This window comes from Sarcophilus harrisii, chromosome 5, assembly GCF_902635505.1.
Source record: "Sarcophilus harrisii chromosome 5, mSarHar1.11, whole genome shotgun sequence".
NCBI classification, from domain to species: Eukaryota; Metazoa; Chordata; class Mammalia; order Dasyuromorphia; family Dasyuridae; genus Sarcophilus; species Sarcophilus harrisii.
The window spans coordinates 60,313,164-60,328,752 of NC_045430.1; the positions used below are offsets into that span (position 1 = coordinate 60,313,164).

Consider the following 15,589-nt stretch of genomic DNA (forward strand, 5'->3'; position numbering starts at 1 on the left):
ATCTGAACTCAAATACTTAACCCTTAACACTTACAAGCTGTGTGATTCTGGGCAAGTCACAAAAAATCCAACAAACAAAAAAAAATCTATGTTTTCCAAAATGAAAAATTGATGATGAGTAGCATTTTTCCCCATATCTTTGAAAATCTCTTTAATATCTGGCTTAATAGATGAGAACTAGATTTTCATAACTGCTTCTGTATTCAAGTCTGTTATGATATGTTGTTTTAGTTGAAGTTTACGAAGAAAATCTGACCTCTAGCAGATATATAGTTGGAAAAGGATATATAATTTTAACAGGCAAATAACATCTTACTATTATTATGAAAATAGTTTTGACTTCCCAGACTCCCTGAAAGGATGTCCAGGACCTCTAAGAAGCCTCAGATTACATTTTAAGAGTCACTAATCTAAGTCAATAATAAAAATGTTTAATAATACAAGAGTAATTACTGAAAGAATGTCCAAATCCTCCGGTTTGCATTTTAACAATCACTGATCTAAGTCAATAGTAAGAATGTTGAATAGTACAAGAGTAATTATGTACACTCTGCATTGGAGACTTCCTGCCAAACTGTCATTGCACTATTAACAACTGCTTGCTCTTTCTTTTTTTTTTATTATAGTATTTTATTTTTCCAAATACATGTAAAGATAGTTTTCAACATTCACCTTTGCAAAGCCTTGTGTTCCAAACTTCTCTGTCTTTCTCTCTTTTCCCTCCTCCCTAAGACAATAAACAATTTGAGATAGGTCAAATGTGCAATTTTTCTAAACATTTCCATATTCATCATACTGTGTGAGAAAATAAGATTAAAAATGAAAAAAAAAAACATGAGAAAGAAATATTATGCTTTGATTCATATTCAGTCTCCTTAGTTCTCTCTCTGGATGTTGATGGCTCTCTCCATCACAAGTCTATTGGAATTATCTTGAATCACCTCACTGTTGAAAAAAGCCAAATCCATTACAGTTAATTATCGCATAATCTAGCTGTTACTGTGTACAATGTTCTCTCGGTTCTGCTCACTTCATTTAGCAATAGTTCATGTGAGTCTTTCTAGGTTTTTTTGAAATCAGTCTATTCATCATTTCTTATGGAACAATAATATTCTATTATATTCACATACCATAACTTATTCCACAAATACTCTTTCATACCCACCATTCAACCAGTTTTCAATTCTTCTGATTATGTTGTTGTCTAATCCAAATTTCTTCATCTTCTCCACAAGTATGAGATACTTTATCAAAAGCTTTGCCAAAAATCTAGGTAAACTATATAGACTCTATGTTCCTCTCATCTATATTTCTGTCAGAAAAGGAAATGTGGTTAGTTTAGCTTGAGTGGCTCTTGATGGGAGCCATATTTTTGTTCTTCATAATCATTACTTCCTTTTCTGCTTGTTTGCCAACTATCTCTTTAATGACCCATTTTAGACTTTTCTTAGGAATTAAAGTCAGGTCAACTAGACTATTTTCTTTCTTTTTTAAAAAATTTTAATAGCTTTTTATTTACAAGTTGTATGCATGGGTAATTTTACAGCATTAACAATTGCCAAACCTTTTGTTTCAATTTAGACTATTTTCTTGTCTTCCTCCTTCCCCCTTTTAAAAATCAGGATTACCTTTCTCCAATCTTGAGATAATTTTATTTTCTAAAGTCTCTTAGATGTCACTGACAATGGATCAGTAGCCACATCTGTTGTGTTCAAGTATAAAACTCTCGGGCATTTAAAGTGACTTGAATTCATTAAGAACAGTTGGTCTTTTATCATCCTTTTGTTCTATCATTTCCAGGCTAAAGATCATTCTCCTCAGGAGAAGAAAATAAAAAACAACAAAAAAGAATTGAGCATCTCTCTTGTCTTCTTTCTATTGCTGGTTATCATCATCCTAAGTCCTATTCTTTCAAAATCATATATCAGAATCAAACTCAGAATTCATGTCTCCTGGTGCCAAATTCAGCATTCTTTCCAGTCTAACAGGATACCTCCCTACTATATATCATGACAAATTGCATTTAAATAAATTGTAAATCAGTAGGGCCCTGTTTTGGGTCTAACAACAAGATATCCCATAGGAATAGTTAACTGAATCAAAGATAATAGACACTAGGTTTATATTCAAATATGGCATTTCTTTAAATGCTTTCCATAGAACATGTTTCATACACATTTTAAAATAAGATATAGTATGGTTAAGGAAGGTTTTAGGAAGGAATATTTTTGTTTTAAACAGGTAATACATTCTACCTTGGATCCCTTAGCCAAGACCAGGCTGAATAATTTAGTATCTGTCTATAAAATTCTGGAATTCGTTGCTAAGATACAACTATCTCATAACCATGGTACAGTATTCCAAGAGGACAGATCTTCCTGAGGCAAATGAACTGGACGTCTCCCTTCTCTAGGTCCTGCCAGTCTCGTGCTGTTAAGAAAGGAGATCCACTAGACACAAATAGAGAAAAGGAGGTGAGTTTAGATTTAGCTTTTTTGATTTGTTTAGGTTAGGTTATTTGTTTAGGTTTTGTTTGATTGTCTGGGTCACAAACCTATCACTGGATTTGCAAACAATATGGTATGGCTCTGATCAATTAGTCTATCAGTATTATCATTTATTGAACCCCTACAGAAATCATATGAGTGGTTTGTTTCCCCATCATATGAAACCTTTGGTTGTGTGACTCAAGTACTAATTTCTTTAAGCTTTTAAAAGGAATCATGATTATCACTGTGATAAAAAAGACTTTCAAAAAAAACCCAGTTATCACTGTGATAAAATGCCCCCCTCAAAAGCCTAACAAAAAAACAGCGAGACAGTGCAATATCTAAATTCTCCACCAGATGATGCTCTGCTTGGTTTAGCTTTCCATCCATTACTTTTTCTGGTAAATAAATTAAATAGTTCTTTTCTTGGAGGCAACAGAATAATTTTATGAACCACCAGAGGGCGCCCGGTCTACAAATGTCAGATGCAATTGGAGCAGTTGCTAACTAAACTTACTTTGATTCCCAGGTTTTTTGGTGGGTTTCAAGTATTAACTTGGGATGAAATGAAATATTGTTCAAAATATTAAAAAGTGAAATATGTCCATACATGGAAGCCTTTTCACCCTATAAAGTGGAATAACATTCCATTTTTTGTTTATTGCTTGAATTCATTGATCCAGAGACTGTTAGAGTGCTGAGATCCCGTAATTTATTGTACTCAGGATAAAATGAAAAAGAACTAGATCAAATACATCTGCCTCTGACCATTTCCTAGCCCTCCTAAGGCTGTTCAAAATTTTTTAAATTTAAATTTATTAAATAGTTTATTATTAATAATTTTTATTATTATATTCATTATTGATAATAAATATTACAAATAAACATTAAATAATTTAAACTTATTAAATAAATAATGAATAAATTACATTTATTATTTTAAAATATATATACTACTAATTCTTTTCTCCCTTCTCAATCCCATCTTTATATCTGAGCTATTTAAAAATTTTTTAATTTAAATTTATTAAATCATTTATTATTAATAATTTTTATTATTATATTCATTATTGATAATAAATATTACAAATAAACATTAAATAATTTAAACTTATTAAATAAATAATGAATAAATCACATTTATTATTTAAAAATATATATACTACTAACTCCTTTCATCCTTCTCAACCCCACCTTTATATCTAAGCTATTTAAAAATTTTTAAATTTAAATTTATTAAATAGTTCATTATTAATAAATTTTATTTATTATATTTATTTAATTAATATAATAAATTAATAAAATTATTATATTCATTGTTAATAATAAATATTAGAAATAGATATTAAATAATTTAAATTTATTAAATAAAAAATGAATAAATTACATTTATTATTTTAAAATATATATACTACTAACTCCTTTCTCCCTTCTCAACCCCACCTTTATATCTGAAATTTTCCAAGTTAAAAAAAAAAAAGACCTTTTAAGAAATAAGCATAGCCAAGTAAAGTTGATCCATAAGATGGCTGTGTCCCCAAAATGTCTTTGGGCACTTTGAATAAATCACCTCTTAGGAAGTGGGAAACATGCTTCTTAATAGGTATTCTGGAGACACTTTTGGTTGATGATCACACTGATTGAAATTCTTAAATCTTTCAAAGCTGTTTTTCTTTACATTATTGAGGCCCTTGTATACTTTGTTCCACTTAATCTGGTTGGTTCACTTTACATCAGTTCATATTACTCAACACTCTGCACTCTACAGTTTCTTTTGTCATCTCTTAACGGAAGAACAATATTCCATTGCATTCACATACCACAATTTGCTCAACCATTCTCCAGATGGTGGGTGTCTCACCTCAAGATTTCAGGTTTTGCCTCTTTCCCCTTTTTTCTTTTCTTAGGATTAGGAATCTGGCTTTGTATGTGATTAGTCTTACCCGTATCCAGGTCCTTTTAACTCTCTTTTTTCACCCCACTCTCCACCTATATAGGATTCCAATAAAGATGAATTCAATTTTTTTATACCAAACTATGTGTATATTAAATTCTCCTTGTCCATTTCAGATAATAGAGACATTCATCTAATGCACTCTGTCCTCTCCCTTTTCTTCCATATTTGTTTACATATGCTTCTTCTCACATACCCTATTTATGAGAAATAGCAAGTTCTATTCCCCTTTTTTGCATTAGTATAGTCTTTCTCTCTGCTCCCTTCCTCTTTATAATTCATAGAACAGTTCCCATTCACCCCTATCAGAAGTCTTTTGTTTATTTAGGTACTTCAATACTTTTTGAGTACCTATCAAGGTTTTGAAGGGATATTTTGAATATCCAATAAGTTTCAATACAGTTCTGAAGAGCAGAGGTGTGCCAGAGCCAGCTCAAACTGATTCTGGAGTGATGATTGTTATGAGCATTTATACCTCAGAAATCAGCAAATAATAAGAATCAGGGCTTGATAGATTGTTTTTATTGTCTAGACTTAAGAAAATGATAAATGAAATATTAATAATGATGATTAATCTAAAAAATAAGTTATGTGTTTGTGTAGCCCACCCCCCCACCCTCCCAAACTAACTGTTAAACATTTACAAACACACCACTGCTGAAGGGGCACTTGTTGCTTTTTCCTGTTGAAAAAATCATCATTCAACCTCTTCTAAATGCTCAAATAAATTTACCTTTCTAGGTTTCCCTTTACTCATGTTTGCATTTCAAATTCTCTATTGAGTTCTGCTCTTTTCATCAGGAATTTCTGAAAGTTCTTTGAAATATTATATTAAAGGCCTATTTTTTTTCTTCTTGGAGGATTATACTCAGATTTGCTGATTAAATTATTATTTTCCTTTTGTCTTAGGAATATTCAAAATATCCTCTTATTTATAGTAGAAACTCCCAAATGCTCTTTGATCCTGACTAGGGTTCCTTGACATTTGAATTGCTTTTTTTTTTTTTTTTTTTTTAGATGGTTGCAGTATTTCTTCTCTGATATGAGAGCTCTGGATTTCACATTCCCAAAACTTTTCCTTTTGAATATTTCCTTCTTCTGGGGAAGTGATTGGTAAATTCTATCTTCATGTTGTCTTCCAGTTCTACAAGACTTTCACAGTTTTCATTTAGGACTTTTTGAAATGTAGTGTCCAGATTTTTGTAAAATATAGTTTTCAGATAATCTAGTGATTCTTAAATTATCCCTTCTTGACTCGTTTTCTAGGTAGATTGTTTTTTATATTAGATATCTTACATTTTCTAGTTATTTTATTTTATTGTAATATTTCTTGCTATCCCAAGGGATTATTGATTTCTGTTTCATCTATTCTACTTTTTAAAGATTTTATTTGGTTAATATTTATTTTCTTTTCTAAATTATTTATTATCCTTTAAATTGTTTCCTCCAGAATTTTTATTTCATTTAAAAATATCTTTCCTCCTTTTTCCAAGTATTCCTGTATTAGTTGTGGGAAAATAATTTTCTCCTTTCAGTCTCTGCTTGCCATCATTATAGAGTTACTTTCTCCTTCCAAGGCTAAGTTTTTGATCATTGTCACTCAATAAATATTTATTGAATGCTTACTCTGTGCCAGGTACTATATGTAATAAGCACGAAGTACACAAAGGAAGTAAAACAAAACAATACAAAAACAGTCTTTGTTTTCCAAGAGTTCACAGTCTAATGGGTAGAGGGGGAGGCAAATGCCAACAACTATGTACAAATGAGATATATACAAAATAAATTGTAGATAATTACAGTGAAAATTGCACTAACCTTAAGGGGGAACTGGGAAAGATTTCTTATAGAAAGTGGAAATCAAATTGGGAATTAAATGAGGTCAGGAAAGCCAGGAAAAGGAGATGAGAAAAGAGAAATTCTGATATGGGGGATAGTCAGTAAACATGCCTGGAGTTAGAAAATTCAGCGTACAAGGAATAATAATGAGGATAGTGCAACTGGATGTCAGAATATGTGGAGAAACATAAGGTAATATGAAAACTGGAAAAAAAAGTAGGGATCCAAATCAGGAAAATTTTTTACTAAACAGAAGTAATAAAGAACTATTAGAATTTATTGACATGTCAGACCTGATCTTTAGGAAGGTATGTAAGGTAAGGAGATCAATAAACAGATTATTGTAATTGCCAGACACGAGGTGAGGGACCCAGCCTTAATCACTGAATAGTTGAGGTCTCAGGCAAAGTGAGACCTGTTGAAGACTTCAGCTTAAAAAGACCAAAGTCTCCCAGAGCATCCAGGGCCATCTCCAGTCGTCCTGATCTATCTCTGGCCACTGGACCCAGATGGACTCTGGAGGGGAGAGGAGGGAGAGTGTGAGACTTTCCTTCCCCACTGAAATCCAGTTCACTTGCATGTCATGGTATCACCTCCCTAGAAGTAGAACATTTGTGGTTGAGGGCAAGACCAAGGGGATGACCATTTCTGTGTAGCTGAGGTGGGAGACTGAGGAGATCATGGAAAATCAGTTAAGGAAGTGAAGAGTTAGTGTGTTTGAGGCAACATTAATACATATGCTGAAATTCTCTAGTATAAGAAAGACTGAGACAGGAACTGAACTGTTGAAGGAAAGGAGAGATTTCTGGAGATAGGAAAATAGCTAATAGAACCTTGACTGGGTAATAAAATATGTGTTGAGATGAGCATCTCCAGAGACACAGGAATTTTTTTTAATAGAAGTGGGGATCTTCTTTGATTTTCATATATATATATATATATTTATTTTTGCTGAGGCAGTTGGGATTAAGTGACTTGCCCAGGGTCACACAGCTAAGAAGTGTTAAGTGTCTGAGGCCATATTTGAATTCAGGTCCTCCTGACTTTAGGGCTGATGTCTTGCTATATTTTTAAGAGGGGTGGCTAACTTACCTCCTAGATTTTTACATTGACCTCTTCCTCTTAGGATCATTGGGTCATTGAGGTTAAGAGTATTGGATATTCTGTGACATCTCAGGACTGTACTAGGGATCTCAGAGCTCTGAGGTCTGAACCTTTCTCACTCCAGTTCCTTCCATGCTGATATAAATCATTACTGATTCTCCAGAGCTTAGGAGGGCCCTTGTGTAGTCATTTCTCAGCTCTGCAGGTTTCTCAAGGGAATGCTCTACTCTTGCTGCCTGCCTCCAGATAGTGATCCTTGCAGGTTGCCTGTCTCTTGACCTGGCTGCGCTGGGAAGTTACCTTTATTTCCCTGGGTTTGCTGGCGGTCCCCTTTCCTTTATAGCTCATAGATTTTTGGCTGACTTTTTGTGAACTTCTCTGTTAGAAGAGTCATTGACTATAGTTTCTCACTGGATTTCTTTTTAAAGTTTTTTTTTTCCTTAGATGCTTTAAATCTCTATTGATCAGAGAAATGCAAATTAAAACAACTCTGAGATACCACTACACACCTCTCAGATTGGCTAAGATGACAGGAAAAGATAATGAGGAATGTTGGAGGGGATGCGGGAAAACTGGGACATTGATGCATTGTTGGTGGAATTGTGAATACATCCAGCCATTCTGGAGAGCAGTTTGGAATTATGTCCAAAGGGTCATCAAACTGTTCATACCCTTTGACCCAGCAATGTTTCTACTGGGCTTATTTCCCAAAGAGATCTTAAAGGAGGGAAAGAGACCCACATATGCAAAAATGTTTGTGGCAGCCCTGTTTGTAGTGGCCAGAAACTGGAAACTGAGTGGATGCCCATCAATTGGAGAATGGCTGAATAGGTTCTGGTATATGAATGTTATGGGATATTATTGTTGTGTAAGAAATGACCAGCAGGATGATTTCAGAAAGGCCTGGAGGGACTTACATGAACTGATGCTGAGTGAAATTAGCAGAACCAGGAGATCATTGTACATGGCAACAACAAGACTATATGACAATCAATTCTGATGGAAGTGATTCTCTTCAATATTGAGAAGATTCAAACTAGTTCCAATTGTTCAGTGATGAAGAGAGCCATCAACACCCAGAGAGAGGATTATGGGAACCGAGTGTGGGTCACAACATATCATTCTCACTCTTTTTTTTTTTTTTTGTCTGCTTGCATTTTGCTTCCTTTCTCATTTTTTCTTATGCAGCATGATTATGGAAATCTGTATAGATGAATTGCACATGTTTAATATATATTGGATTACTTGCTGTCTATGAGGAGGAGGTAAGAGGAAGAGAGGGAAAAAAATTTGGAACACAAGGTTTTGCAAGGATGTATGTTGAAAATTATCCATGCATCTGCTTGGATGGAAAATAAAAAAAAGCTTCAATAAAATTTTTTTCTCATTCTGCTATTGGCAGAAAACACTCAGCTTCTTAAACTATGGCTTAAGACTACACATGGGGATCTCATAATGTGAGGATTGTGAAATTATGATTTATTATCAGCAGATATTTGATTTGTATGCGTATTTTATATGCTTTATATGCCCAGTCGTATAAAAATTTCATAGGTGAAAAGGGGACACAAAGAGAAATAGTTTAAGAAGCCCTTCCCTAACAATTTTTTTAAAACTTGCTTAGGGTCACACAGCTAAGAAGTATTAAGTGTCTGAGGCCACCTTTGAACTCAGGTACTCCTGACTCCAGAGCCGGTGCTCTGTCCACTGCAGCACCCAGCTGCCTCAAAATAATTTTTAATATTTGTTTTTTAAAATTTTGAGTTCCAAATTCATTTCCTCTCTTCTTCTCCTCCCTCCTCATTGAGAAGGCAAGCAAATTGATAAGGCTATATATGCACAATCTTGCAAAACATATTTCTCTATTATTTATTGTTCATTCTTCTTTCTTGAAGAGGATCAATGATGTTACAAGGTTGATGTCTTGATTTGTGAATGAATTGAATTTAAAAGTCATTAGCTTCACTCTCCTACAGATCCATATTAGTCGTGAAAGAAGACACGGACCTCTAAAAAACCCAATAAGAAAAATGAAATTTTAAAAAGTATGCTTTCAGACTCCATCAGTTCTTTCTTTGGAGATAGACAGCATTTTTCATCACAAGTCCTTTAGAATTATCATGAAATGTTCTCATTGGATTTTTTGATCATTTTTCAGTCTGGTGAAAATTTGGGGGTTTTGATGCTGTAGGGGTGGGGGGCCCTGATGTGTAAACTCAGATTTATATCTTTGGTTGGAAGTTTTTGCTTGTAGGTATATTTCACACTTACCCTGCAGTCTAAGAGCCCAGGATCAGTCAATTCTTTCATGAACTGATTAATTATCATTTCAAGAGAGATTTTGAGGGAGAAGGGGAGAAAATAATTTTATTTCATTTGTGAAGACTACAATATGCAGTTATTGCTCCCTAATCACTTTGTAAACATGGTCATAATATCTCTATTATCTGGCAACTTTATTCTTCCATTGGTTTAAAGAGAATACAGAGAGGGTCAATTGCCAATCCCTGGATCAATAAATTCATTCCTGTGGTTCTGATGAGGAGAGAGATACAAGGGCGTAAGAAGAATTATATAGCACTTCCTATTTTGTCCAGAGTGCGAAGGACACAGTTCACTCACCCCTCCCCTCTCATGGGTGAATGTGGGGTATTGCTTTCTCTTCTGTGCAGTTTGTCCTGTTTCAGCTGCCTGAGGTGATCCTCTCCAGACAGTGAGTTCAAGCCATGATGATTCCAGGTAGACTAGCTCAGCCAGTTAGCTTAGCAGTGAAGTCACAAGAACTCCTAGTGCCTCAGGTGGCAAAGTAGATTAGAAACTGGGACTAGGCCATGTAGGAATTGAGCCAAAATAGGACTCTAATCCTGTTCTGCTGCTCAGAGTCTGAGGCAGTGTAAAGAGAAGGGAGACTTGTGCCTCCCAGATATTGAGGGAGTAAGCTGCTTTTGTATATTTGTGATTATCCTTTCCAAGGTATTTTGGAGATTCCCTAATTTGGTACTAAAGTCCAGGGTTCCATCTCTACAATTGAGAGAAAACTACCAGTTGAGGTTGGAGTCACTGGCAGAAAGCATAGATACCTTAAACTCCAACTTCTTAAATTGTGGCTTAAGACCCCACATGGGGTCTCATAACTGAATGTGGGGGTTGTGAAATTATGATTTGTTGTCAGCAAAGGTTTGACTTATATACCTATTTTATATACTTATATACCTAGAATAGTATAAAAATTTCTTAGACTAAAAGGAGTCTCAAATGGAAACAGTTTAAGAAACCCTTCCCTAAACCCCATTAAGGGCTCCAGAAAAAGTACACCTGACTTTTAGGTTCCAGAATTCCAGATACACACACAAGCATATTACACAGATCTTACCTATCTATCTACCTATCTATGTACTCATAGGTTGCCATGAAGAGCAAATGAGATCACTGAATGCCTGTTACAATGCTTTGTAATCACAGAACATCATATAACTGTAAGCCCAGCATTGTTCTATATGGAGTACCATGGCACAGTTGATAAAGACCTGGCTTTGGAGTTAAAAAGACCTGGATTCATGGCATAGGAATTATGGAAAGTCAGGTTACCATGTTACTTCCTCTTTATTTTTATTTCTATTATTAACTCTTTGCTATACATTACAGAAGCATTGTTAATCTGTAATAGAAGCCGTTTTTAAACAAGATTTTCTTATGCTACTAAAATCACAGGTCTGGATCAAAAATGTAAGTTAGACATATAAAAGAATGATATTAGCTCATATTTTATATTTTATAATTATTTTTTATTTTATAATGTTATATAGTTATATAGCATAGTCACATTTAGTATAGCAATTCATTTGATCTCATAGTCTTACAGATAGGTAGAACAAAATAAAAATGCAGGTTCAGAAAATTTCAGAATTCAACAAGATTTGAGCAGTCATCTATCCAATTCCCATATTTTTCAGATGAGGGAAAAAGAGAAAAATGGCATATCTGAGTTCATCCAGTTAGTACTGAGAAGATTTGGGAGGTGATCACGAGATTCCAAGCCTGTGATTCTTTCTATTATATCAAACTATCACATTCATTCATTTAGATAATTTTTATGCTTCTTAAAGTAAACTCTCCTTAGATTATTTCAAATGGTATTATCTGGCAGCACCAGAGAGTGGACTTGAATTGCCTCAAGTGTGTTTGAATTGTACTGCCTTCCTGATAGAACTAACTTTAGTCACTATTTTCTCAGAAGCACAATCCTTATAAAGATCATTATTAAATTATGCCCTATCATATAATTGGTATCTGGGAAACTTTTTTGTGAAGGTGCCTTGCATGGCTGGGAAATAGGAATATTTTTTTCTATTCACATTCTATATTCTCTAGAGGTCTATCATATTTCACCATTCTAATATTCTATTTGAGTTTCATTTTTTTTTGTTTTTTGGTTATATTTAGGTCTATAAGGGAGCAAATTGTAGTCAAAGGAGGAAAATATACACATACATACAGAGGTGTGCAGAAATATATCTTACTCAATAGGGAAATAGGAGGAAAAGGGGTTATGCAAAAGATAGAAATAAGGGAACCTAGATAAAGGAAGATTAGTCAGAAGTAAAACAAATTCTTCAAGAGTAGGCATTGAAAAAAAGATAAGGAAAAACATAAGTGAACAGTATTAAAGGAAATACACATAATTATCATAATTATGAATAGAATGGGAAAAACTCACCCATAAAATGAAAGAAAATAACAAGATGGATTAGAAATCAAAATCCAATAATATCTTGTTTATAATAAATATATTTGGAACAGGGGCACGCAGTGTTAAAACAAAGAGCTAGAGCAGAATTTATGTTTCAACAGAATTAAAAAGGCAGAGGTAATAATCACAATCCCAGACAATATAAAAACAAAAATAGACTTATTTGAAAAAGATGAAACTCAGTTTTGCTAGAAAAAATAACAAAATGAGGAATTAACATTAATATTAAAAATATTTACACGAAATGTGCAGCATTTAAATTCTTAAATAAATTCCACGTATTATCTGACAGCAACAGATAGTAGACTTGAATTGCCTCAAGTGGGTTTGAATTGTACCTTCTTACTGGCAAAGCTAGCCTTAGTCAATATTTTCTCAGAAACACATCCACATGAACATCAGTATTAAATTAATATGTTATTGCTTAGAGATATTTTTGAGTCATTTTATTTTCTGCCCTTTGTAGCTAAAAGGCCATCTACAAGAGGTATCTCCACTTTCTGCTCACTCACTCTTACAGTGTGGCTTTTGATGCTATCATTCCACTAAAATTACTCTCTTCAGAGTTACTAATGATCTCTTATTGACAAATCCACTGGCCTCATTTGGACTCTCTGTGGTTTTTGACAGAGTTTCAGGGACACCACTCTCTCCTGATTTTTTTCCTTCCTATCTGATCCTTCTCTGCCTCTTTTACTAAATCTTCATTCATATCATCCCTTCTTACTGGAAGTATCCCTCAGAGATCTGCCCTGAGTCCTTTTCTCTTCTCCCTCTATACTACTTCACCTGGTGATCTTAGCTTCCATAGATTTAATTACCATCTGATGATTTTCAAATCTATCTTTCCAGCCCCAATCTCTCTGCTGACTTCCAATCTTAGATCTTCAGCTACCTTTTAGATATCTTGAACTAAATGTTCAATAGACATCTCATTATCTTTCCCCAAATCTCAACTCCAACCCCACTCCCAAGGTTAATGGCAACATCATCCTCCCAGTCCCTCACGCTCAAAACCTAGGAGCAATCCCGTTTTCTTCACTCTCTGTCTCTCACATTCCTCTTCCATATCCCTCAAAGCTGTTGCCCAGCTCTTAAATGCTCCCCTTCTTTCCTTTACCACTGTCACTACTTTAATGCAGGTTTTCATCACCTCCTGCCTTGATTATTTTAATTGTCTGTTGGTTCTTCAAACCTTTCTCTGTTCAGCCTTTAAAGTGTTTTTCCTAAAATGCAAGTCTGATCGTGTCAAATACCAGTGCTTCCTTGCTTCCAGGAGCAAATACAAATTATTCTTGTTTGGCTTTCAAAGCCCTCCTACCTTTCCTAACAAGGAATCTCTGATCCAGAGACTCTGGCCTCCTGGCTATTTCATTATCAAGACACTCAGTTTCTCAACTCCAGACATTTTCTCTAGTTGTCCCCTGCCTAAAATATGCTCTTTCCTCCCCTGTTGATTACTGATCTCTCTGGCTTATGTTAATTCCTAAATAAATTCCTATCTTCTACAGGTAGCCTTTTCTAATCCCTAATTTTTAAAAAATATTTATTTATTTTAATACACATTGCTTTATAAATCGTGTTAGGAGAGAAAAAGCAGAACAAAAGGGAAAAACTATGAGAGAGGAGAAAAAAAACAGAAAAAAGAAATGAACATAGCATGTGTTGATTTATATTCAATCTCTATAGTTCTTTTTCTGAATGCAGATAGCATTTTCTATTGGGATTGTTTGGGATCACTGAACCACTGAGAAGAACCAAGCCTTTCATAGTTAATCTTTGCACACTCTTGCTTTTATTATGTACAATGTGTTCCTCGTTCTGCTTGTTTCATTCAACATCAGTAACTCTTTCCAGGACTTCCTAAAATCAGTTTGTTCATCATTTCTTAGAGAACAATAATATTCCATTATCTTCATATATCACAATTTATTCAGCTCAAATGATGGGCATTTACTAATTTTCCAATTCTTTGCTACCACAAAAGAAGCTGCTACAAACATTTTTGTGCTTATGGGTTCTTTTCCCTTCTTTACCCAACTCCTCTTAATTCCAGTGCCTTCCCTCTAGTAATGATTTCCTATTTATCTTGAATACAGCTTGCTTTATATATATACATATATATAATTTGTCTCCCCCATTTAAATTTAAGTATCAAGAAAGAAGGAATTTATTTTTACTTATTTTTGTATCCTCAGTTCCTGGGATTTAGTAAGTGCTTAATGTTTATTGAATTGAATTGAATTTTAGAAATTATGTCTTGGGTGGGATTAAAAAAATAAAAAAATAGTCTTCCATCCTACTTCTTAACCTTGGTCTTCATGTTAGTTCTGGACTCTGTACAATTCAGTAAAAAATATGTGTGTATTGAGGGGTATGCTGAAGAGCTTCTGTCCTTTTTTATACTCCTCTGATGCTTTCACAGCTCAGATTAGGGATCTGCTTCCTTTCAGTGCTTCCAAAGTGATGTGATCTGGGATGAAATCTGATCATCGCTCTCCTTATCCGAGCTCCGAAAACTTCCTGACCTATGTTTAGGTTTGTTGACTTATCTCCATAGGGAGTTTTAATAAGCTAAAGCTGGACTCAGCCACAGTTAGCTCATTTGGAGCTTCTGTAGATTCAGACTGACTGAACTGCAGGTTCTCTTTTCCTCTAGGATTCCTGCCCAGGTTACTGTACTGCAGATTTCCATTCTGGGCTGGAGGCTAGAACTGAGTTCCTGCTTAGAGTCCCAAAGCTACTGTTTACTTTCAGAAATTCTTCTTCATTAAGTATACAACTAGGACTCATACTAATGACTGCTCCAATAATCAGTGGGAAGTGGATGACAGAGCTATCTAATACCACCTATTCCCATGCCCTATATACATAAGTAGGCACTTAACAATAATAATAATAATTAATAATAATCAATGGTGCAATTAATAATTAGTCATTGCAATTAATAATATATGTATATAGCTGGTGTGCACCAAAGTAAGATGGTAAGATCTTTATGAATCTTGTTGTCTCTTTAAAGAGTCGAGAGTGCCTTGACAAGGTTGACTCCTTTATCAATTAATCGTCAAACAAATATTAAATGCCTATTTATGTGTCAGGCATTATGCTAAGTATTGGGGATACCAAGATTAAAAAATGTTCCTGCTTTCAAGAAACTTACATTCTATTGGGATAGATAATTTGTATAAATTTAAGTATATTCAAAATAAATTTTGATTGGAAAAAACTAGTAGTTTTGGAGATCAGGAAAGGATTTGTATAAAATAGTGATTCCCATCATTGAGTTTACATACCCTTTTGGGGTTTGCAATGATGATCCAGTTAAAATTATGCTTTAGGGATTCTAAGAAGCAGTGATGAACATGTACAAAAATATTTATAGCAGCTCTTTTTGTAGTGGCAAACAATTGGAAATTGAGGAGATGCCCATCAATTTGGGAATGGTTGAAT

The 15,589-nt window shown here is 34.2% G+C and overlaps 1 protein-coding gene across 5 annotated transcripts in view; it reads left to right on the plus strand.

Annotated features, from left to right (window-relative positions):
• Positions 1-2,361: 2,361 nt before the first annotated feature.
• Positions 2,362-15,589, plus strand: part of LOC100920400 (maestro heat-like repeat-containing protein family member 1) — a 78,949-nt gene continuing 65,721 nt past the window's right edge. For all 5 annotated transcript variants that reach the window (XM_031939356.1, XM_031939358.1, XM_031939359.1 and 2 more), the window contains exon 1: positions 2,362-2,474. The gene's annotated coding sequence lies outside the window, so the exon portion shown is untranslated. The remainder of the gene's footprint in view (positions 2,475-15,589) is intronic.